This window comes from Caretta caretta, chromosome 10, assembly GCF_965140235.1.
Source record: "Caretta caretta isolate rCarCar2 chromosome 10, rCarCar1.hap1, whole genome shotgun sequence".
Lineage (NCBI taxonomy): Eukaryota > Metazoa > Chordata > Testudines > Cheloniidae > Caretta > Caretta caretta.
Genome location: NC_134215.1, coordinates 6907536 through 6926851, shown reverse-complemented (window position 1 = coordinate 6926851; position 19316 = coordinate 6907536).

The following is a 19316-nucleotide window of genomic DNA, read 5'->3' as shown; positions in this document are numbered from 1 at the left end:
GGCTTCGGTCTCCCTCCTGAGGTCGTGCAGTAATTTTTGTTGTCAGAAGGGGATCGTGGTGCAGTGAAATTTGAGAATCGCTAGATTAAAGCAGCTCAGGTGTGTCTACATGTACTGCAATCACCCCTCAGATTGCCATGTAGACATACCCTCACACAGAGTCACACACACCAAGGCCGGAAGCTATATTTACTCACACACACAGACGTATATCCCCTCACCACGCCAGATGAATACGCTCACCCTGTCTGAAAACACTCATACATGCCCACAGCCCTCGTGTTCAGCGGGGTTTAGCGGTGACTCGATCAGTCCCCAAGATGCTCTGCGGGGAAGTGACTGCCCACGTATGGAGCTATCGTGAGCTGAGGCTGGAAAATGGCTCAGCATGTGTGTTAAATAGAAGTTTCTGTTCGAAGAATCAGCATTTTCCATCCGGACTCCATGTCAGGGGCTGAGTCAGCATCTTGTCAGTGTTATGCATAGAGAGAGTTAACCCCCCCCCCCGACCCACGAGTAGGAACTTGTGTCATTATTTCCACCTTGGGGTAAGCAACTACACAGAGGGGAAGGCAGGGGAGAATCAGGCCCACAAACCCTCTTCTGCTATGTGGCCACACCTGGAGTGGAAGAAACCGAAAAGAAGAGAGAGGGTGCACAGAGCAGACATGCCATGCTCAGCCGGAGAATGTCAGGGGGAGCAGGGCCGGCTCCAGGCACCTTTGCAAGCAGGTGCTTGGGGAGGCATTTAGAACGGGGCAGCAGTCCGTGTCTCGCGGCGGCAATTCAGTGGCAGCTCCACCGGTCTTCTGGGCGCGGCGGCAATTCAGCGGCTGCTGCTTGGGGCGGCCAAATTGGTAGAGCCACCCCTGAGGGGGAGACCTCTTGGGTCAAAAGCTTAGGTCCGGATTTGGATCCAGGATTTCCTGGAGTTCAGATCCCAGGTGTTCATAGCTGGGTTTATGGTTTGGCCTGTTACTGAGCTGGGAGGCAGCTGCATTCAGATTGAAGAGTTCCCTGGCAAGGTTTTTGGATTGGTGATTTGGGTTAAGTGCAGCTCCGAGGCAGTGTGATCTAGCAGATGGGGCATAGCTTGGGACTCAGGAGACTTGGGTTTTATTCTCAGCTCTTCCACTGACCCTGTGGTGAGACCCAAGGCAAGCCACTTCCCCGCTCTGTGCCTCAGTTTCTTCTCCCGCCCTTTGTCTTGCATCTCAATCGGGGCCTCAAAGTGCTCATGGCATATAAATCATAGCAGCAGCCTTCACAGAAGGCCTGGTTCTGTCTGCTCCCCTTCCCTTCTCCCGGTGGCCCATATACACCACTCCTCACTCCGTCCTTGCTCCCACTTCGGGGCCCCATTGTCGCACATGTGCACAAAGAACTCCACTTACCTGTGGGTGCTGCCTGGCTGCCCTTGGACATAATGGGCTTGATTCTATAGCCCACTTATACCGGCTCTACGCCAGTGTGATTCCAATGGGGTTACTCTTGAGTGACAGCAGTGAGATCAGAATTGGGCCCGTTCTTCCTTGTCTCCAGTGCTCCAAAGGTTTGTACCCTTCATTACCCGTATGGTCTTTGCACTAAACGGATACACAGTCAATGCTGCTGTAAGTTGTTTGAATAAATCAATGAAACGAATGTGGGATGCTGTTCAATTAAACATAATACAGGGACAGGGTGGAGACTGCTTCTAGCCTGCAGAATAAGTGATTCAGTCACTAATCTGCTATGATCATTTTTGCAGGGGCGTACGCTGGCTAGATTCCAACTGGGTAAGAATCATATGCTGCCTACCTCAAATCCGCCTTGCAGTTTCAGAGGCATATTGTGTTCTACTTTGCATCCTCTCCAGAATGATTGTGTGGTGTTTCTGTAAGCTGCCAGACAGCTGCTACGCTGCACACCAGAGGTGGTTGCATTTCAATGGTATGTGAAGTGATTTCTGGAGTGGGAAGTTCCTGTTGATTTCACCAGGGGTTACATGCACCAGTCTGAGGGCAGGATTTGGACCCTCGTTTGCAAAGTGCTTTGGGATCACTTAGGATGGGGTGTATTACGTAAAATAATAATAATTAATGACTGCTGTTACTAGAGATAGGCCTGAACTGGAACAGACAATCTGAACACCCCCAGACTTCGGGGAAGTTCAGATCTAGGTCAGAGTTTTTGAATTGGGGCCGGCTTTATAATTGACCAAAGCAAAATAGTGACGTTTAACGCCCACAAAGTTTGGGTTGGGATCTGCACTTTGCCACTTGGGCCCACCTCTGATGATGACATTTGAAATGATGTTCTGAGGTCATCAAGGCCTGAAAAGCCTTGAGGCCCGTGGCAGAGAGCAAATGTATTGAGGCTTGCTACGGAGAAAAGAAGTCAATGAACCAGGCCATCCATGAATAGCCCTCCAGGGAGAGATCCCCGGAGTGTTTGTTCTATAGCCTTGGATAAAGGCTTGAGCGAAGCTTTGGAAGAACAATGAAAAGGCACTGCAGCCGGGGGGTGTTCAGTTACTCCCGCCTGGAACACGTGTTTTTACGGAGACCAGCACTGAATGCTAATCTGAGGTGTCGCCGTGCTCTTTGACTTCCCCAGAGTTATCCCAGATTTATGCTGGTGCGAAGGATAACAGCGTCTGACTCTGGATTAGACACACGCTCTTTGTGACTGACAGGTTTATTACCCGTCTCCACGCAGGAGGATGGATGGGTCAGAAAACCAGGGGGATTCAGAAGGGTTCGGTGTGGGAAGGAGATTGTTAACCAGGGGGGCTGGGAAACAGCTGAAGCTCATTAGGTTCCCTGGGACAAGTAAAAGGAGATCTAGGTCAACAACTGAGGGGGGACTGAGCAGGCCAGTTGGAATGGATTGGGGGAAAGTCTGGCTCTCACAGGGGAAATGCAGGAGATTTTAAGTTTGGTTTGGTTTCTGTTTTGAGCGTAGGAGGTCTGACGAGATAAGAGATTCCCTCAGGGTTGTGCTTGTACACAGCTGGGCTTCAACTTGAATCTCACTTTACCTTGTTTAGTTTCCAAGTTGCTTTGAGGAGGAGAGGAACTAGTTTAATGTGGACTCCAAAGCATAGGGTGGGGATGGAGTGCCCACCCCTCTGGCCATAAGTGGTTGCCTGATACCTTCAGATGCTCTTCCTCTCCAGCCTGGACTTCACTCTTCACCACCTGTGTGTAATTTGGACCAACCGAAGTCAAACTGCATTGCCCCCATCAGACACATGCACTGGTTGTGTTGGAGGCCCTTCTCAGGGTGTTTTCTGTGAATGTAGCTCAGGATTTTGGGATCTGAGCCTGGGGTTTTACTATCAGTCTTCTGGACCCTGGCACCCTGGTGTCTGGTGGGAAATCTGGGATCCAGTGTTTTACCTGTATTTGTACCGTTGTTCAAGCTAAACCGAAATGAGGCTGAGTTGAGAGTCCTTGCAGCCTGTTGGACTAGTCTAACTAAAAATGAGTTTGAAATAACACCTTTAGCTAAGCCGGTGCGATTCCAAATGCAGAAACACCTCCACTACTACGAAAGCCATGAAAATACAAATACTAAGTAAAACTGCCGCAAATTCTCTAACAGGGAAAGCAAGGGAGGGGAACGCTTGGGCCATTGACTTCAATGGGAGCACAGTCAGACTAGTCTCCCCAACCGGTACCACTAACAGCTGAAAGAAGAAATTTAAGCAGAGGCCTGTGATTTGGACCAGGGCTATTTTCCCTGGAGGAAGTCTCCTCTCTCTGCTCAGACACCGCAGTAGAATAGCTCAGCAGCGAGTGGGCACGGTGGAGGATGTGTTGCTTTTGCTGGTGGAACGTGATTTAGGGAAAGCCATGAGCTACCAGACTCGGTGACATCCAGACTCTTCCTGACACTGGAACCGATTCCGAGCAGCTCCCGCCCCGGCAGTGACAGCTGTTATTTTTTCTATGCCTTTAAAAAAATAAAAAATACCCTGCAAAATGTGTGTGGGTGACGGAAACGGTACTGTCGGTGCAATGACTCAGCTGTAAGTCTGTGACTTCGGCGAATACAGATATATGGAGAAATTGCGAATGATCCGTGTGGGGAGGTGCCGCTTGCTCTAAAACACAGTCCGCACACACGGTAGAATCCAAACTCAACCCCGTCCTAGGGTCTGCCCTTATTAACAAAGAAATTATCCATACGATAACATAAAGGTCAGCTCAGACCTTCTCCCAGGTGCAGCTGTGGCTATGGCTCTCAGCTTCCATCCCTGGGATTGATCCTCTGTCTCTTGAGAGCTGTTTCCCACTCCGGTCCCTTCATGTCCAGGTGGAGTAATGAACTACCCCAGTGCACTGACTCCTCCAGTTAACCCTTTCCCAGCAGAATCAAAACAGGGTAACAAGGTGGAGCGTTTCAGGTAACCACAGCCAACCTGTTACAATTAGTTACAGGGGAGCTTGAAATGGGATCCAGAGCTCTTCCTGCACTTGTTAATTGTTGTAGTGATCTGGGCTTAGAGAAGAGACAGGTCTCAGGTGTAATGAATATAAAGGATTCTTGTGTCTGTTGGACACACACATTGTATCCCTCCCTGACTTTCCAGCTCTAACCAGCCACACACTAACTACAAACAGCCAGTTCTGTCTGGTGTCCCCACTTGACCTGGACTCAGCAGTCACGGAAGGGCCTGCTGGCTGCACTTCGGTCATTTGTGGGGAGAGTCATTCTTCAGTCCGTTGGACTTTCTCAGTCACTTGGTCAACTCCAAGTCCAGTCCTCCCGGTGGATGTTCTTGAGACCAACTGTTCCCCGGGAAAAAAAAGTCCCATCAGCAGGGAGGGTAAACAGTGAGATTTACTGCTATTCCAGCATGCGCTGTGCTGCAACTGGGCATAAAGAGGCAAGCAGCACTCACTTCCGCTGCTAATAACTTTCCTCATTTAGGTCAAAGTGTCAGCCAGAGCTCACTGAACTCTGCCTGTGTAATTGCTGCAAAGGGAGAGGAGGGAAGGGGCTCAGGAAAGAACAGAGCCCTGTGTGGACTTCCTGGCCAGCGCCAGTGCAGATGGAGAGAGTCAGCTGGCGATGACAGGGGGCGGGAGGAGGGTTTGCTTGTCTGTTATTTCCTTGGGACGAGGCTGCATGTGTTCCTGCGTCCCCTGCCTAGCTGCTGATAATCTGTACAGCAGGCGTACGGCGAAGGAAGAGCGAAACAGACTGCTGGCCATGGGCCCAGGCTTGTTGTCATTCACGGAGCTCTGGATGTGCTGTTAAACCCCACAGAATTGGAGCACTGTATTCCTCTTGAAATGATCTATTCAGAGGAGAGATATGGAAGAAGAGAGAGAGTGAGCAACAGGAAGATGGAGCACTAAAGTCTTCTGTTTCTTACTATGGGACGGATGCAGGTGCAGCTGTCAATTCCCAGGGTGCTTTGATTTGTAGGTACCATCTTTCCTGAGCTGAAAGGGGAGACTGAATCAACCCAAAGCCCTTTGACCTTTCCATGGGCAAACCCTGAAGTTTGTTGCTTAATTTTCATTCTGATCTATTCATGCTGCAGTTACATAAAAATCCTCTCTTCAGTGGCGCGACAGTGACTTACACCAGCTGAGGATATGGTCCTTTATAACTGTGTTAAACAGGGATTTTGCCCGAGTGAGGCCGGAGTGAAAATTGAGCAGAGATTATAGGCTTTGACCCAATACGTTTAAGTACCGCTGGACTTTTCTACGGGGACGTGTTGGATTCTGATTTCAGTCACACCTGATGTGTAAACCCAGTATAGTTCCATTGAAGCCACTCCAGATTTCCATTTGTGTAAATGAGATTGGGATCGGGCCCATCTATTTTAAAGGAATATTGTCACCTAGGTGAGATCCAAAATATAGGGTTTGTTGAGTTCTTCTTTTTTTTAAAAACAATTATAAAATATACCTAGAAATGTTTCCTTGCCATGTTAAAATACAATGTCAATAAAGTTTTGTTTTTTTTTTTAAGAAAACACTCTTCTTCTGCAGTGTTTGAAACCCTAACATTACGGCACTCACTCAGCTAGTTCATGAGAACCCCAGCGTGAAATGTTCCGAAGCCAAGTGGAATTGATCCATCTATTTCAGCATCGGATTTAAATGCTAAAGGTAAGACAACAGCACAACAGGTGCAAATGAAGTGTGACTTGAAGAATTCTTTCAGCCTTCATCATGTAAGGTACTTTTCCTAACACAGGCAAGGATGGTTTTTAATATATATATATATATATATATATATGGAGAGCGCTCGAGATCAGAATGTTTCTTTCAATTCAGATACACAGTGCTTCTCAGCACAGGTGGAGAACGCATCTGAAATGCAAATCCGTATTTTTTATTTATTTCACAATATTTATGGAAAACTCCAAGGATGAACAGACCCTGATTCTTCACCCCTTGCTGATGCAAGCAGTCCTTACTCAGGCCAGATACTCCCGTTGATTTCAGTGGGACTCCTTGGGTGAGTGAAGGATGCAGGATCAGCCCCACCCTTTGAAATACTACCAGTCATTATTCATAAAAAGCATTGCAGTGCCAGAGCACCCTGCCATCTCAAAATACGGACTCTTAGGTGACAGCTGGCTGGAACAGCATGTTGTGCACACATGTTGTCTTGTTGGATTAATGTCACTGGGGGGCTTCCTGCTGTGTTCAATAGACATTGTGGAGGTTTCAGAGAGCGTATGTTGTCTTGAATGCAGTAGCACTGGACGTGGCTTGTTCCATCCTTTAAACCACAAGGAATTTGGCTTCTCTCTGGGCTTTCCAAAGGGCAGAGGGTTTAAAAACACACAGGGCATCAGGGAGGTTGAATCCCTCTTGTCTTCATTTGCCGTCAGAGTTTTGAACACGGGTGAACTTTGCCCCAGCTTTAAGCTGAACAAATAGAACAGAGCACAGTGCACGTGGGGGTGGGTTAGGTTATTGTCCTCCATCGCAGGGGTTGGCATGGTGCAGAGGTCCAAACTGGGGGAAATAATAACAGGGTTTGCCAGGTGGCTGGGAGACCTAGTCTGAAATTGAGCATTGCGCCTGTGCAACCTGGTGAGCAGCCGTTGCACTCACATCTTAGTTAGTGCATTGGGTATAAAAGGCTGAACTTGCTCCAGTGAACCCCTGAAGATGCTCTCAGAGAGGCTGGGGTCTCTTCCCAAATTAATTGGAAATTACTATGTATTACTATGTATTCTTTGATGGTCCTCATGAGTTTATTGGAGTCGATAGAGTTGCACCAACTTGTGCTAATGATGATTTTGAGCCTGTTTTATACACAGTGTAGGGATAACTCCTCCACCCTGAAATGCAGCCAACTTTAGGGTGGAACTCAACAGCAGCTACACACAACAATTGATAGAGGGGAAAAGAAGACTAGATTACTCAGGGGAAACCAGAGACAGGAATTTAGGGTGGAAGAATGTAGGGCTTTGGCCTAGAATCTAGCTGGGATAATGGAGTGAATACTCCAAATTCTTATAGAGAAAAGCATTTTGAACTATTTGATGACCACAAGAGGAGAGGACCTTGGTTCTAAGAACGTAAGAACGGCCATACTCGGTCCATCTAGCCCAGTATCCTGTCTTCCAACTGTGGCCAGTGCCAGATGCTTCAGAGGGAATGAACAGAACAGGGCAATTATCAATTGACCTATTCCCTCTTGTCCAATCCCAGCTTCTGGCAGTCAGAGGCTTAGAGACTCCCAGAGCATAGCGTTCTACATTTCATTAGCAGTGCAACACAGAACTCCCTCAATATCCACTCCTATGTACACTTAGGCCTTGTCTACACTCGAGGTTTAACCCCACTTTCAGCCATCCGTGGCTTGCAATCAGTGTAGCTGCACTGACCCAAACCAGGCATGCCACTGTTTGCACTGGTTGAGCTAGCCTAGATGCCAAGCTGATGACTGAAATCAGAGCTAACCCCCATGTATAGACAGTGTCGCTCTTGAATCCCCAACAGCCAGTCCCCTGGGTTTTCCTTGGAGGTTTCCACTCCAACTAGTGACTAGGCCCAACCCTGCTTAGAGTATGAGAACTGACGAGTTCATAGTCTGAAGATGGTCGTAGGAAGGCAGAAGCAGGGAAGGGTTAGTGAAGCACATAGGGGAAACAGCAGTAGCTTTCAAGCTAGTAACAATGCAGTGACTGATACAGGCTGTGTTACGTAGAACAGTTGGCTCTCCGTTTTTTGAATGGCCATCTAATATTTCCGTGGCAATTTAGGCACCCCCTCAATGGGCTAGCAAGCTTCTTACAAAGAGTGGTGTGCAGTGAAAGGTAGCCTCATAAAACCAGGTTTGTATGTTTTAAAGGAAGGGAGATTTCTTAGCTCCCCTCCTCCTTGAGCAGGGTTGTGTTAGCCATTCCCTTGATCCCATTCAAAGCTCTCTGCTGAGCCAGATGCTTTGGCCATTACCCCGGTGAAGGAGCGTGCTATGCCTTTAAGGATCAGGTTGGAGCCTACAACCAGCTATTTAAACAGGAAGGGGAAACTGAGCTGGAGAGAGGGGATTAGAAATTATGCAGGCTGTTATGTCACTCTCTCTCACCGATCTCGATTTGTCTCCTAACAATGAACTAATCCCATTAGAGCAGGACCATACAGAAATTCTACAAAGGTAGGTGCGTTCCTGAGCTGCAATAGGTGAAGTTGGCACTTAACCTTTGGTCTCACAGCTGGTTAAGCACCGTCATCTCTGCACGGCTGGCCTGGATTCTTCATTGCAGAGTCATTTAAGTCCCAATTCTGCAAATCATTCTGGCGTGTGTTTAAATCCACCCCTGTTCAGGAGAACCTGTAAACAGTGCTTCAGCACTTTATTGAATTGGGGCCTTAAACAAGTGCAGAGCATCGCTGTTTGGCTTGCTGATGGGTGATGCTCACTTTGTACAGGGCTAAAACGAAGGCACAGTGTCCAAGGCAGTGGGGGATCATGTTGTTCCCAAATCCAAGTGTTCAAAACTTCTGAGTCAGGCTACCCAAAATCATGAGACTATTCTGTTTTTTGTTTCTTTAAAGAAATTTAAATAATAATGCAGGCAGGTTTCTTTATATTTGTTTTCTGCATGTTGAGGCTTTACGGTTTACACTTTCAATCTTTTCTCCCCAATTCAGGAAGGCTAGAAACTTACTCTCTTAAAAAAGAAAAAACGGAAAGCCGAGATTCTGATGCAGTCACAGGGCTCCAGGAGTGGGGCTTTGAGGAAATGCCGTGTTTCATGAGACAAGAGTTGTCAATGCTGATCCAGGCTCGCGCTTTATAAACAGCCAGATAATGAAGGGTTGCAAGTGGAACGATAATACAGTGCAACTGACTTGGGGTGCTTACAAGTCTCATTTTATTCCCTAGCTAGAACAAGGCTTCTGCCAAGATGCTCTTGCATGCATCATCACAAGGGTCAAATTAGTGGTTTCAGCAGAGGAAACCACTTGTAAGACACAGCCCAGACGTAAGTTCTTTCTCAGGCTATGGCTGCACTACAGTTTAAGTTGATGTCGCTCAGGGATGTGAATTAGCCACCCCTCTGAGCAACATAACTTATGCTGGCTTAAGCGCCGGTGTGGACACCGCTATGTCGGTGGAGGAGCTTCCCCTGCCGACATAGCTTTGGCCACTCACGGGGGCTGGAGAAATTAAGCCAGCAGGAGAGCTCTCTGCCATTGGCTTAGAGCGGCTACATGGAGGGCTTACAGCAGTGCTGCTGTGCCCTGTAAGCTCTCCAGTGTGTAGCCATAACCTCAGTGTATAGCAATTAGAGGCCTAGCTCAGCAGGTGTCCCAAGCTTTCTTCCAGCTGAGTGGAGTCCTACTTGAGTCAATGCCCAGACAATGCCCAGACAATCCAGGTTTACTTGACTTTTGCTTGTATCGTTCTGGTTATCACCTTGTGCATCAAATCTTAGCCATAGTCAACCCATTTTTAACATGGTACCAGCCTGATGTGACTGTAATACACTTGCATCCAAGCTTAATATTCCTTACAAAGTGCCTTAGAACCGTTTAAAGAGACTGCTTGTGGAGTTATGCCTGTCTATGGTCAGCCTACTTGTCGGATGGGTAAACTGAGCTACAACAGTGCTAACAAGAGCCACTGATGTGGTGGAAAGTGGTGGCAGCCATCATATTTTCAGCAGAAACATACTTCCCACTTGTTTTTCAGTACAGTTGAAGCTATCCTTAGAGCCCTGCAGATCCCCGGACATCCGCTTTATATCCGCTGATATCTGCATCTGCAGATGTGGATGCGGTTGTATTGTTTGCCATCTTTGCAGATCACGGATTGGATGCAGATCCAAATTTTTGTATCCACACAGGGCTCTAAGATAAGGTGCTGGTGCAGGTGTGGATCGCGGGTCAGATACAAGTTAATTATCAGGGATGTGGCTCGGATGCGGATCCAAATGTTTGTATCCGCACAGGGCTCTAGCTATTGTGGTACAAGCCCCATCAGAAACAGGGTCATGAGCTGCCAAAGCCGGTTCCCATCTGTGCTGGTGTTTGAGCTTTGCTTCCACTGATCAGTGCTACATGTGGTTTTAAGGATTGAACTAGCAGTAATTCCTCTGACTTCCTCTACTATTTACAGTCAGAAAGGAATCCTGTGCTTCTCCATACCACTCAGCTCAGAAGAATGTGGCAGCATGTGGGAGTGCCAATTACAACCAATTATAACCTGACCAACAGGTCCTGGCACTCCAGGACCTACTGAAACATGCTGTCCTTGCGAGAGAAAGATTTTTCTTCTGTGCGTGTCTGAACCAGGCTTGAACTCGTTGCTTCAGGGAGACACGTGTAGCAATTGTTCAGCAGTAGTGTTCAGAACTGAGGCTGGCCCAAATAAAGCGGTGGGACCGAATATATCGCTGCGAGTGTTTCTTGCCTTCAGGGCTGTCTGGTTCCTGTGCCTTCCTGACACTTTACTGTGAATCTTTTCCAGCCTGTGTCCTGAATTTTCAGTCTGCTTGTTGAGATTTAGGGACATCTATTTATGACTCTACATTATTTTTATTATTTATTTGTTTGTATTGTGCTAGGCGCTGTACAAACAGAGCAAAAGACAGTCTCTGCCCCATATTTGCATTCCAGAAAGTGGGACTCTTATGAGTGTATTCAGTGGGAGAGTGGGAGAAGGAGTAATATTAGTTCAGTGACGAATTTAGGGTGTTGCTCAGAGGTCACTAGGACCTTGTGTACTCTCAGATTATTTTGCTAAAACGTCCCCCTGTTGCTACCAGTGTTTCAGCTCTGCTGTCTGTAGCCATGATAGAGACACTAGTGTAGAATGGGTGCCAGCTACTGTCATGTCACCTAGTCCTGGGTGAAATGACACGGTGCTTAAAATTTCAGTGGCTTCCAGCACCTTGTCTACACTAGGATTCTCACTGTTGCTGCCACCAAAGGAGCAGAAACTGCGGGAGCAACAGTGGGGAAGTTTTAGGAAGAAAAAAAAGCTGGTGTAGACAAAGCCTGTTTCCCGGGACCGCGGGTTATGAACCGGCATTGTTCTCAGGTTGGTTTGCACTGTTGGGGATGAAGGGGCTGTGAATGATTAAGGGCTGATGCACTTTTATGGATGACTACAAAGGGCCTTCTGCCCCTTCCTCCCCACCCCACTCCTCTTTCATTTAATCTGTGTGATGTTCCACCCTTGGAAATTTGAGAGCTCCTTGCACGGCATCAGCCTTTGGGTGGGAGGAGTTTAGTTTGCTTTCTTGGTGGGTTTTCCATTCGACAAGGAGCATTTAGAGCCTCTTTCTCTTTGTTTTCCAGTCCCTGTTTTCTCATTGCAGCCATGGGGTTGGTTTTATGGCCAGCAGTGCTAACTTTAGGGATGGGCCAACTGGTGTGAAGTAAAGGAAAAACTCCCACCCCAGACAGAAAGGCATCACCTTATCTGCACTGGAGATTTGCTCTAAATACAAGCAGCCATTGTTGGCCCATTGTTGGTGTAGCTGCACCAGCACAAACCCCAGTGTAGACAGGAAAAGCCACTGTTTGCACTGGGGGAGCTTACCCCTGCTGGCAATCAGGCTAACCCAGTAGTTCTCAAACTTTTGTACTGGTGACCCCTTTTATAGCAAGCCTCTGAGGGCGACCCCCATTATAAATTAAAAAAACTTTTTTATATATTTAACACCATTATAAATGCTGGAGGGAAAGCGGGGTTTGGGGTGGAGGCTGACAGCTCGCAACCCCTCATGTAAGAACCTTGCGCCCCCCTGAGGGGTCTCGACCCCCAGTTTGAGAACCCCTGGGCTAACCTATGCCTATTTGAATTGTTTTATCCTGTCTACACATGGGGTTTGCACTGGTACGGCTAACTCTGATGGAGCAACCTGCAGTCGGGGCAAATCTCCAGTACAGACGAGACTTACGACTCTTTTCTTTGCTAATCTTTTTTTACTGGCATAACACCCGAAGCGTGGATTGCCAACGGTTCCCTGTAGATAAACACCAGCAATAACCAAACTCATCCTTGATCTAAATACATGCTAGTGGTGAAACATGAGGATGGGTAGAGAATATATTTAAATGTTATGGAATTTTATAGACACCCAGATGCTGTGGTGAGGGGCACATTAGAGAAAAGGATGTGAACATTCACCCAGAAACGCAAACCGACCCATTCTCATGTTCAAAAAACTGGTTAACTCTTTGGCTAGATGGGTAGTGTTGACATGTGAACACTGGGGCTTCCATAACCGAAACACTACAGGAAAGATGCTATTCTTGGGTTATTTTTTTCCCCCAGCCAGAAACAGGATATGCCAGCAATCTCACCAGATTCCCAGCCTGGCTTTTGGATAAAGAGGTCTGGCTATATCTACGGTTGCTATTTGTATTATGGTAGCACCCAGTGGCCACAGCCCCATTGCGCTAGGTGCTGTACAAACGTACTGAACCTCTGAGATTTGCCCATCACTACAGAACACGTTGCCATAGCGGTGAGTTTGCTATCACTCCTCGGATTCCAGTCAAACTGCAACAGTAACGCGGTGTGAAATTCCATTCTGGTTTTCTCAGTATAAATTGCAGGGAAATCTCCCCAGGAGATGGAGTGGATATAGTCAGCTGTATATTTGGGTGGACACTGGGTCTTAGTGTTGCATATGTAGCCCACACACCTCCTGGGTGTGCTGTTCTGTCCCATCTCGTGGCACCGAGACCACTTAGAGAGAGAGATAAAAATGAGTCTGCTCTATAGCCTTAGCTAACAGGCAGCTGGCTTTTAGCTCATGTGGTAGAGGCTCATGCACTGAGTTCCAGAGGTCCCCGGTTCTATGCCGATGACCGGGGTCTGTCGGTATTACATGTACATTTGAGCTCATGATATAGAAGGTTCTTGTTCTACGCCTTCTGAGCGAAGTCTGGGATTTGCATTGTGACTGGTAGCAGAGCAGGTAATGATTAAATAGGCCCTGGATACCTTCCCTCTAGAAGCCACCAAGAATCTGAGTCTCCTCTTACTTACTCCTGGTGTAACCATGTTGATTTCAGTAATATCACTCCGGATTTACACCAGTGTTAACAGGAGACTCAGGCCCTTAGTCTTCTTTGTAGTTAAGATGGTACTTTCCTCTGGGCATTAGACTTTGATGCTAAAGTGCAAGGCCTCCTGCATCCTCTCTTGTTATCTGTAGGTTCACCGGTGGTCACTGTGAAACTGCTCTAATGGACTGTTCTGCAGTCTGTATGGTTGGCCGCTTGATTAAAATGCACACCGAGATAGCACTAAGAACAGCCCCAGGGGCATTGTTACCTGACCAGCTTTGATCGATTGTTCATTAAGCTCTTCTGCTTGTCGGTCAAATGTGCTCTTTTCCACTTCCCTCACTGCATAAAGCCCCCCATATTCCTCTTCATGCCAGATATATTATCAGACTGAATAATGAGCACAGTCGCCAGCCCACCGAGGCGATAGGAGATCAATTTCGAGGCAGTGCTACGCAGCAGGGAGTTCTGTTCTCTCTTCCTTTTGCTCTGCTGGCTTTTCGTAAATACTGAGTTTCTGTCTTTCTCAAAAGAAAAATCTGGAGCCAGGGAGGAGGATGGACTAGCTGACCTCTTGAAGTCCCTTCCAGCCCTACATTTCTATGGTTCCACGATCTGCGGCCACGTGAGATACCTGTGGAACAAAACAGATCATCTTGACCTTAGTCCCTCATTACAAAGGCAAAGAGGAGCTGGCAGCAGTCTGAGGACAGCCCCAGGCCAAGGCGGGAGCATCTCAAAGGTCAGGAGACATTCTTTGGTAATGAAAAGCTCTGAAGGAAATTGTGTCCAGGCTTCCTTGCTGGCTGGAAGCTCTCTCGGATGTAGAGCATTGGGAAGCTGGAAGTCAAGAAGTCTTAGTTCTAGAAGATGCAAACTCCAGAAACCACAGGTTCATTTTATGCCCTTAGAGTAGACCTAGAGACTCGGAGTTGCCTCCCTTTCCTCTCTTTTCTCTCCCTCCATTGAAGTGGAAGGTGGTATTAAGTACCCCAATCTTCGCTAAATACTTTTGGGCTGATTCTGCAACTTTGGTGCCAACAGGCCCAATGAGACTGCTTGGGTGAGTGCTACCCAGTGTATATAAGGGACTGGGCAATTTAGGAGCAACAAGTGACTTCCATTCATACTAGTGATGCAACAAAGAAAAAGGCCCTCTCTCTCTCTTTCTCTTGATGGGACAGAACACCACACCCTGGTGGTGTGTGTTACACTTGGTTATGACTAGGTACATGGCTCTTAATGTCTTTGGTGAATATTCCTTCCAAGAAAAAAACCCAATTTGCTTGGGCTGTGTTCTCACCCCCCTTCCCATCAACGTTCTAATGAATGAATGGGTGCAGAAAGAATGCCTTTTAAGTGACTATTAGAGAATATTTGGAACTTGTAAATATGAATATTTGCTCTAGAAGAAGGATTCCAAGAGCTTGTCTATATTGTGAATGAAACCAAAATAATTATATCTGTGTAAAATGCCCTATTTTGATAGAACTTGAGATGATTCTGGGGCTTAACTAAGGGCAAGTCTACACTTAAAACACTGCTTTAATGAAGACACTTTAAGGCGATGGGAGAGAGGTCTTCCAACGGCGTAGTTAATCCATCTCCCCAAGAAGCAGTAGCTATATTGATGGGAGAAGCTCTCCTGCCAACATAGCACTGTCTACACGGGGAGAGGAGAGGTTAGGTTGGTGTGGATTTTTCACACCCCTGAGTGATGTAGTTATACTGATATAGGTCTGTAGTGTAGACCAGACCTCAGTCAATATAAAGGCACCCTTATACTGAAATAAGGGAGTCCATACCCAAGCCCACATGCTCAGGGTCTAACAGTATTGATTGTTGCCATATTGGGGTTTGGGAAGGAATTTTCCCCCAGGTCAGATTGGCGGGGACCCTGAGGGTTTTTCTTCTTCCTCTGCAGTGTGGGGAATGGATCGCTTGCTGGTTTGAACTGGAGTAAATGTGGAGTCTCTGTAACTTGAAGTCTTTAAATCAAGATTTGAGGACTTCAGTAACTCAGCCAGAGATTATGGGTCTGCTACAGGAGTGGGTGGGGTCCTGTGCTCTGCGATGGGCAGCAGGTCAGACTAAATGATTATGATGGCCCCTTCTGGCCGTCAGGTCTGAAAGTCTCTGAGTCTTAAACCAAAATAACTAAGGATGTGTATTACAACTGATATATTTATTTGGTTACATGAAGACAAGGGCCTAAGAGTTAAACTCATCCAGTTTGGGAAAGGAAACCATACCATATGGACCTGGTGTGTCTGATCAAAACTAGCCACAAGATAGCTCAGAATTTGAATAGTGATCACTTGCAACAAACTGCTTGTGAACAATTTACAGAACAAATTGGAGGTGGAAATTATTGTGAGTGACGGGAATACTAAATCAATTCAATAACTTTGTTAGCACCTTGTTGATAATTCAGAAGGCCAAAAAGAGGCTGCATTTATCAAATAATTCTTTGCAAATTATTCATTCCGCTCTGATGATAATGGTCAAATTTAGCAGCATTTTGTTGTTGTTGCAATTTTAATGAATTTGCTTTGCTCAAAATTTCCAAATCTGGGGGCCTCAAATTAGGCTCTTAGATCCGTATTTGGGCACCTAGATGGGCCTAATTGTTCAGAGATGCTGACCAGCCCCAACTCCCCTCTCACTGATTTCAGAGGGAGCTGAAGATGCTAAGCACCTTGAAAAATCAGGTGGCTTCTATTTGGGTGCATAAATATGGATTTAGGTGCCTAATGTTGACAATGTTGGCCTCTGCTTTTAAACTGATTCCTTTAATGACCTGTAGGTTGGGAGTGGGGAAAGCAAACCAGTAATGGAGCAAAATGACAGTGATTTAGAGATTGAATTTCATGCAGCTAGAATCATGCATCAGTATAATGAGATTCAGTCTTGTTTGGATGCAAGGACTGGAGACAGAAGAAGAAAAAAATGTGATCCACCAAGCCAGCTCTCAGGAAATGGGAAACAATAGAATGCGGAAATCAAATTTCAAACTGTAGGGCTATATTTATCAAGTTTTCCTTAGAATTTTTACAGGTTTTTTTTCTGGCCTGGTTGACATATGGCCAGAGTATCAGATCATCATAGAGCATTGTTGTTTGTAGCCTATTCATTAATGCTAAGCTGGGTGAAAATGCACTTCCTATTGTGAAATGCTTTCAGGGCAGTGTTCCTGTTGTGTCATTTGAGCCATGGCCGGACACTCTAAAACAAACTCATTAGCTAATTAATGACTGTCCCCCAGCCCCATGTGGCTGTACTTGCTGTGTGAGCAATATGCATATCATCACTGGCATCGGGAACAGGGCCCCTTTGTGGCTTTCTGGCAGCCACTCTGCTAGGCTAGCTACCACAGTAGCCTTGTCTAGGCTGAGCCAGCAGGATCTGCACCCACTTTTCCTTAGCTAGGAGATTCTCTTCCGCATGGTACATTGCATGGCGGTTCCCTTTGTTAGAATTCTGTAGATAGTACAGTAATTGGAAAGGTCTATTTGCTCCATCCTCAACCGGCTTTGCACATGGATTGCTCTTGGGCTGTGACAGACACTGAGGTGATAAATTGGTTCTGATGAGAAACTGGTCTTGTAAACAAAGGCTTCTAACTCTCTGACTCCTGCATCATTGAAAAGTTGTGAGGTCTCCAATATTTGATCGAGTGTTCCCAGCAACTAACTAAGCACCATTCCCACATATTTCCAATGAGGGGCTGGGTAACAGAGGAGGACTGGATGGAAAGCCTTTCACTATTAGGTGACAGGTCCAGATCCCAGCCTAGAGCAGTGGGGACCAAACGTGGTTCCTATCCAGCAGGGGCCATAAATTAGCTGTGTGAAACAAGTCTGGCCAGCTCAGCTCTGTCCTCAGTAGGGGTGTCTCCATCATACGAAACCAGCACCACAAGTGGCCCCCATGCTGGCAGACTCAGTAGAGTGACCAAGGACTGAATTGGATAGGGAGAAGGAACTCGCCTCTTGTTCCCAAAGGTAGTCCTTCTGGGCCAGAGTGGAGGAAGAAGGGGTGGGGAGAAGGCATCATGAGGAAACTTGTTCTGCACATTTTCTGTTAATGGAGGACCTCATTCCACAGGTTCTTTTCAGTAGCATCAAATTCACATGCATAAAAATATACAATTTCCACACACCTTGGGCTTCATCCTCCATTTATCCATTGCTGGTGGTCCTAGAGAAGAAAAAGGGGACGTATTCCTTCAGATACGGTTCATCATTTTAAACATTTTATTCTCTCTCCCAAGTCTCCTTCTGTTCCGGTTTTAATGGTGCTTAGCACCTCCCACTCAAGGTCTCATTGTGAGAGTCAGCATCACAGCTGGCATCAGAACTCAGGAATTTCTGGCTCCCCAGCCATCTTCAAACCACTAGGGCAGTGGTTTTCAAACTGGAACGTAAGGCACTGGGTCGTGGTGGCTCTGGTCAGCACTGCTGACCAGGCCGTTAAAAGTCCCATCGGCGATGCTGCCTGGCTAAGGCAGGCTAGTTCCTACCTGTTCTGACACCGTGCTGTGCCCCGGAAGTAGCCAGCAGCAGGTCCGGCTCCTAGGCGGGGGGGGGGGGGGGGGGAAGGCACAGGGCTCTGCGCGCTGCCCCTTCCCCGAGCACCGGCTCCGCACTCCCATTGGCTGGTTCTCAGCCAGTGGGAGCTGGGGTGGTGGTGCCTGCCGGTGAGAGCCGCACTGAGCTGCTTATGCACCTCCGCCTGGGAGCCGGACCTGCTGCTGGCCGCTTCCAGGTCATAGTGTGGTCCATGGTGCTGGGACAGGCAGGAAGCCTACCTTAGCACCCCCCTGCACTGCTGACTAGGAGCTGCCTGAGGTAAGCCCATGCCCCAATCCCCTGCCCCAGCCCTAAACTCTCCCCAAGCCTGGAACCCCTTCCTGCACCCCAAATCCCTCATCCCTGGTTCCACTCCAGAGCCTGCACCCCCAGCCCTGACCCTCTCCCGCACCCCAACCCCCTGCCCCAGCCCAGAGCCCCCTCCCGCACCCTGAACCACCCCCATTCCTGGCCCCACCCTGCAGCCCTCACCCCTGTACCCCAACCCTCTGCCCCTGAGTCCTCCCAAACCCCTCATCCCGAGCTCCGCTGGGTTGCGGGCGTCAACAATTTTCTTCAACTGGGTCCCCAGAAAAAAAGTTTGAAAACCACTGCACTAGACTAGGCTGCCTCTCAGAACATTTCACTCTTTGTGTGATTCAGAGCAGATACACCTCCTTTGTACTGAGCCTGATCTGTAGGCCACGAAGGCCAGTGGGAGTTTTGCCATTGATGTTGGTGAAGACAGGGTTGGGCCCCAAGTTTGCACTGAAGATTGTGATGGTCGCTGGTAGAACACCACCTTCTAATTGACTTTTGTTCTAAGGCGGTTTTCTTTTTTTTAGAAAAATTCCTGGGGAATTTGGTTCTTGTGATAGCCGGAGCCGGAGCCAGACATACAGGAGGCAGAGCTCTGCTAATGCACTTCACTACTGATCTGTACCAGCCCTGGCTGTCTCCTGACCAGAGATCAGAGCCAGCGCTAGGCATAAACAGTCTAATTGCTTAGGGCCCCGAGCAGCTCCAGGGGACCCCGTTAGCTTTTTATTATGTATGTGGAGGCCCAAAATATTCCTGTTTAGGGCCCCCAATGGGCTAGCACTGCCTTTGCCAGAGATGACCAATTGCCTGGAATTGTTTAATGGTTTGGTGATGGGAACAAAGGTCCAAAGAGGACTAAAATGAGACTACTAAATTCCTTGGACCTGTGATCCTGGGCAAGGATTATTCTCAGAGGTGAGAGTCA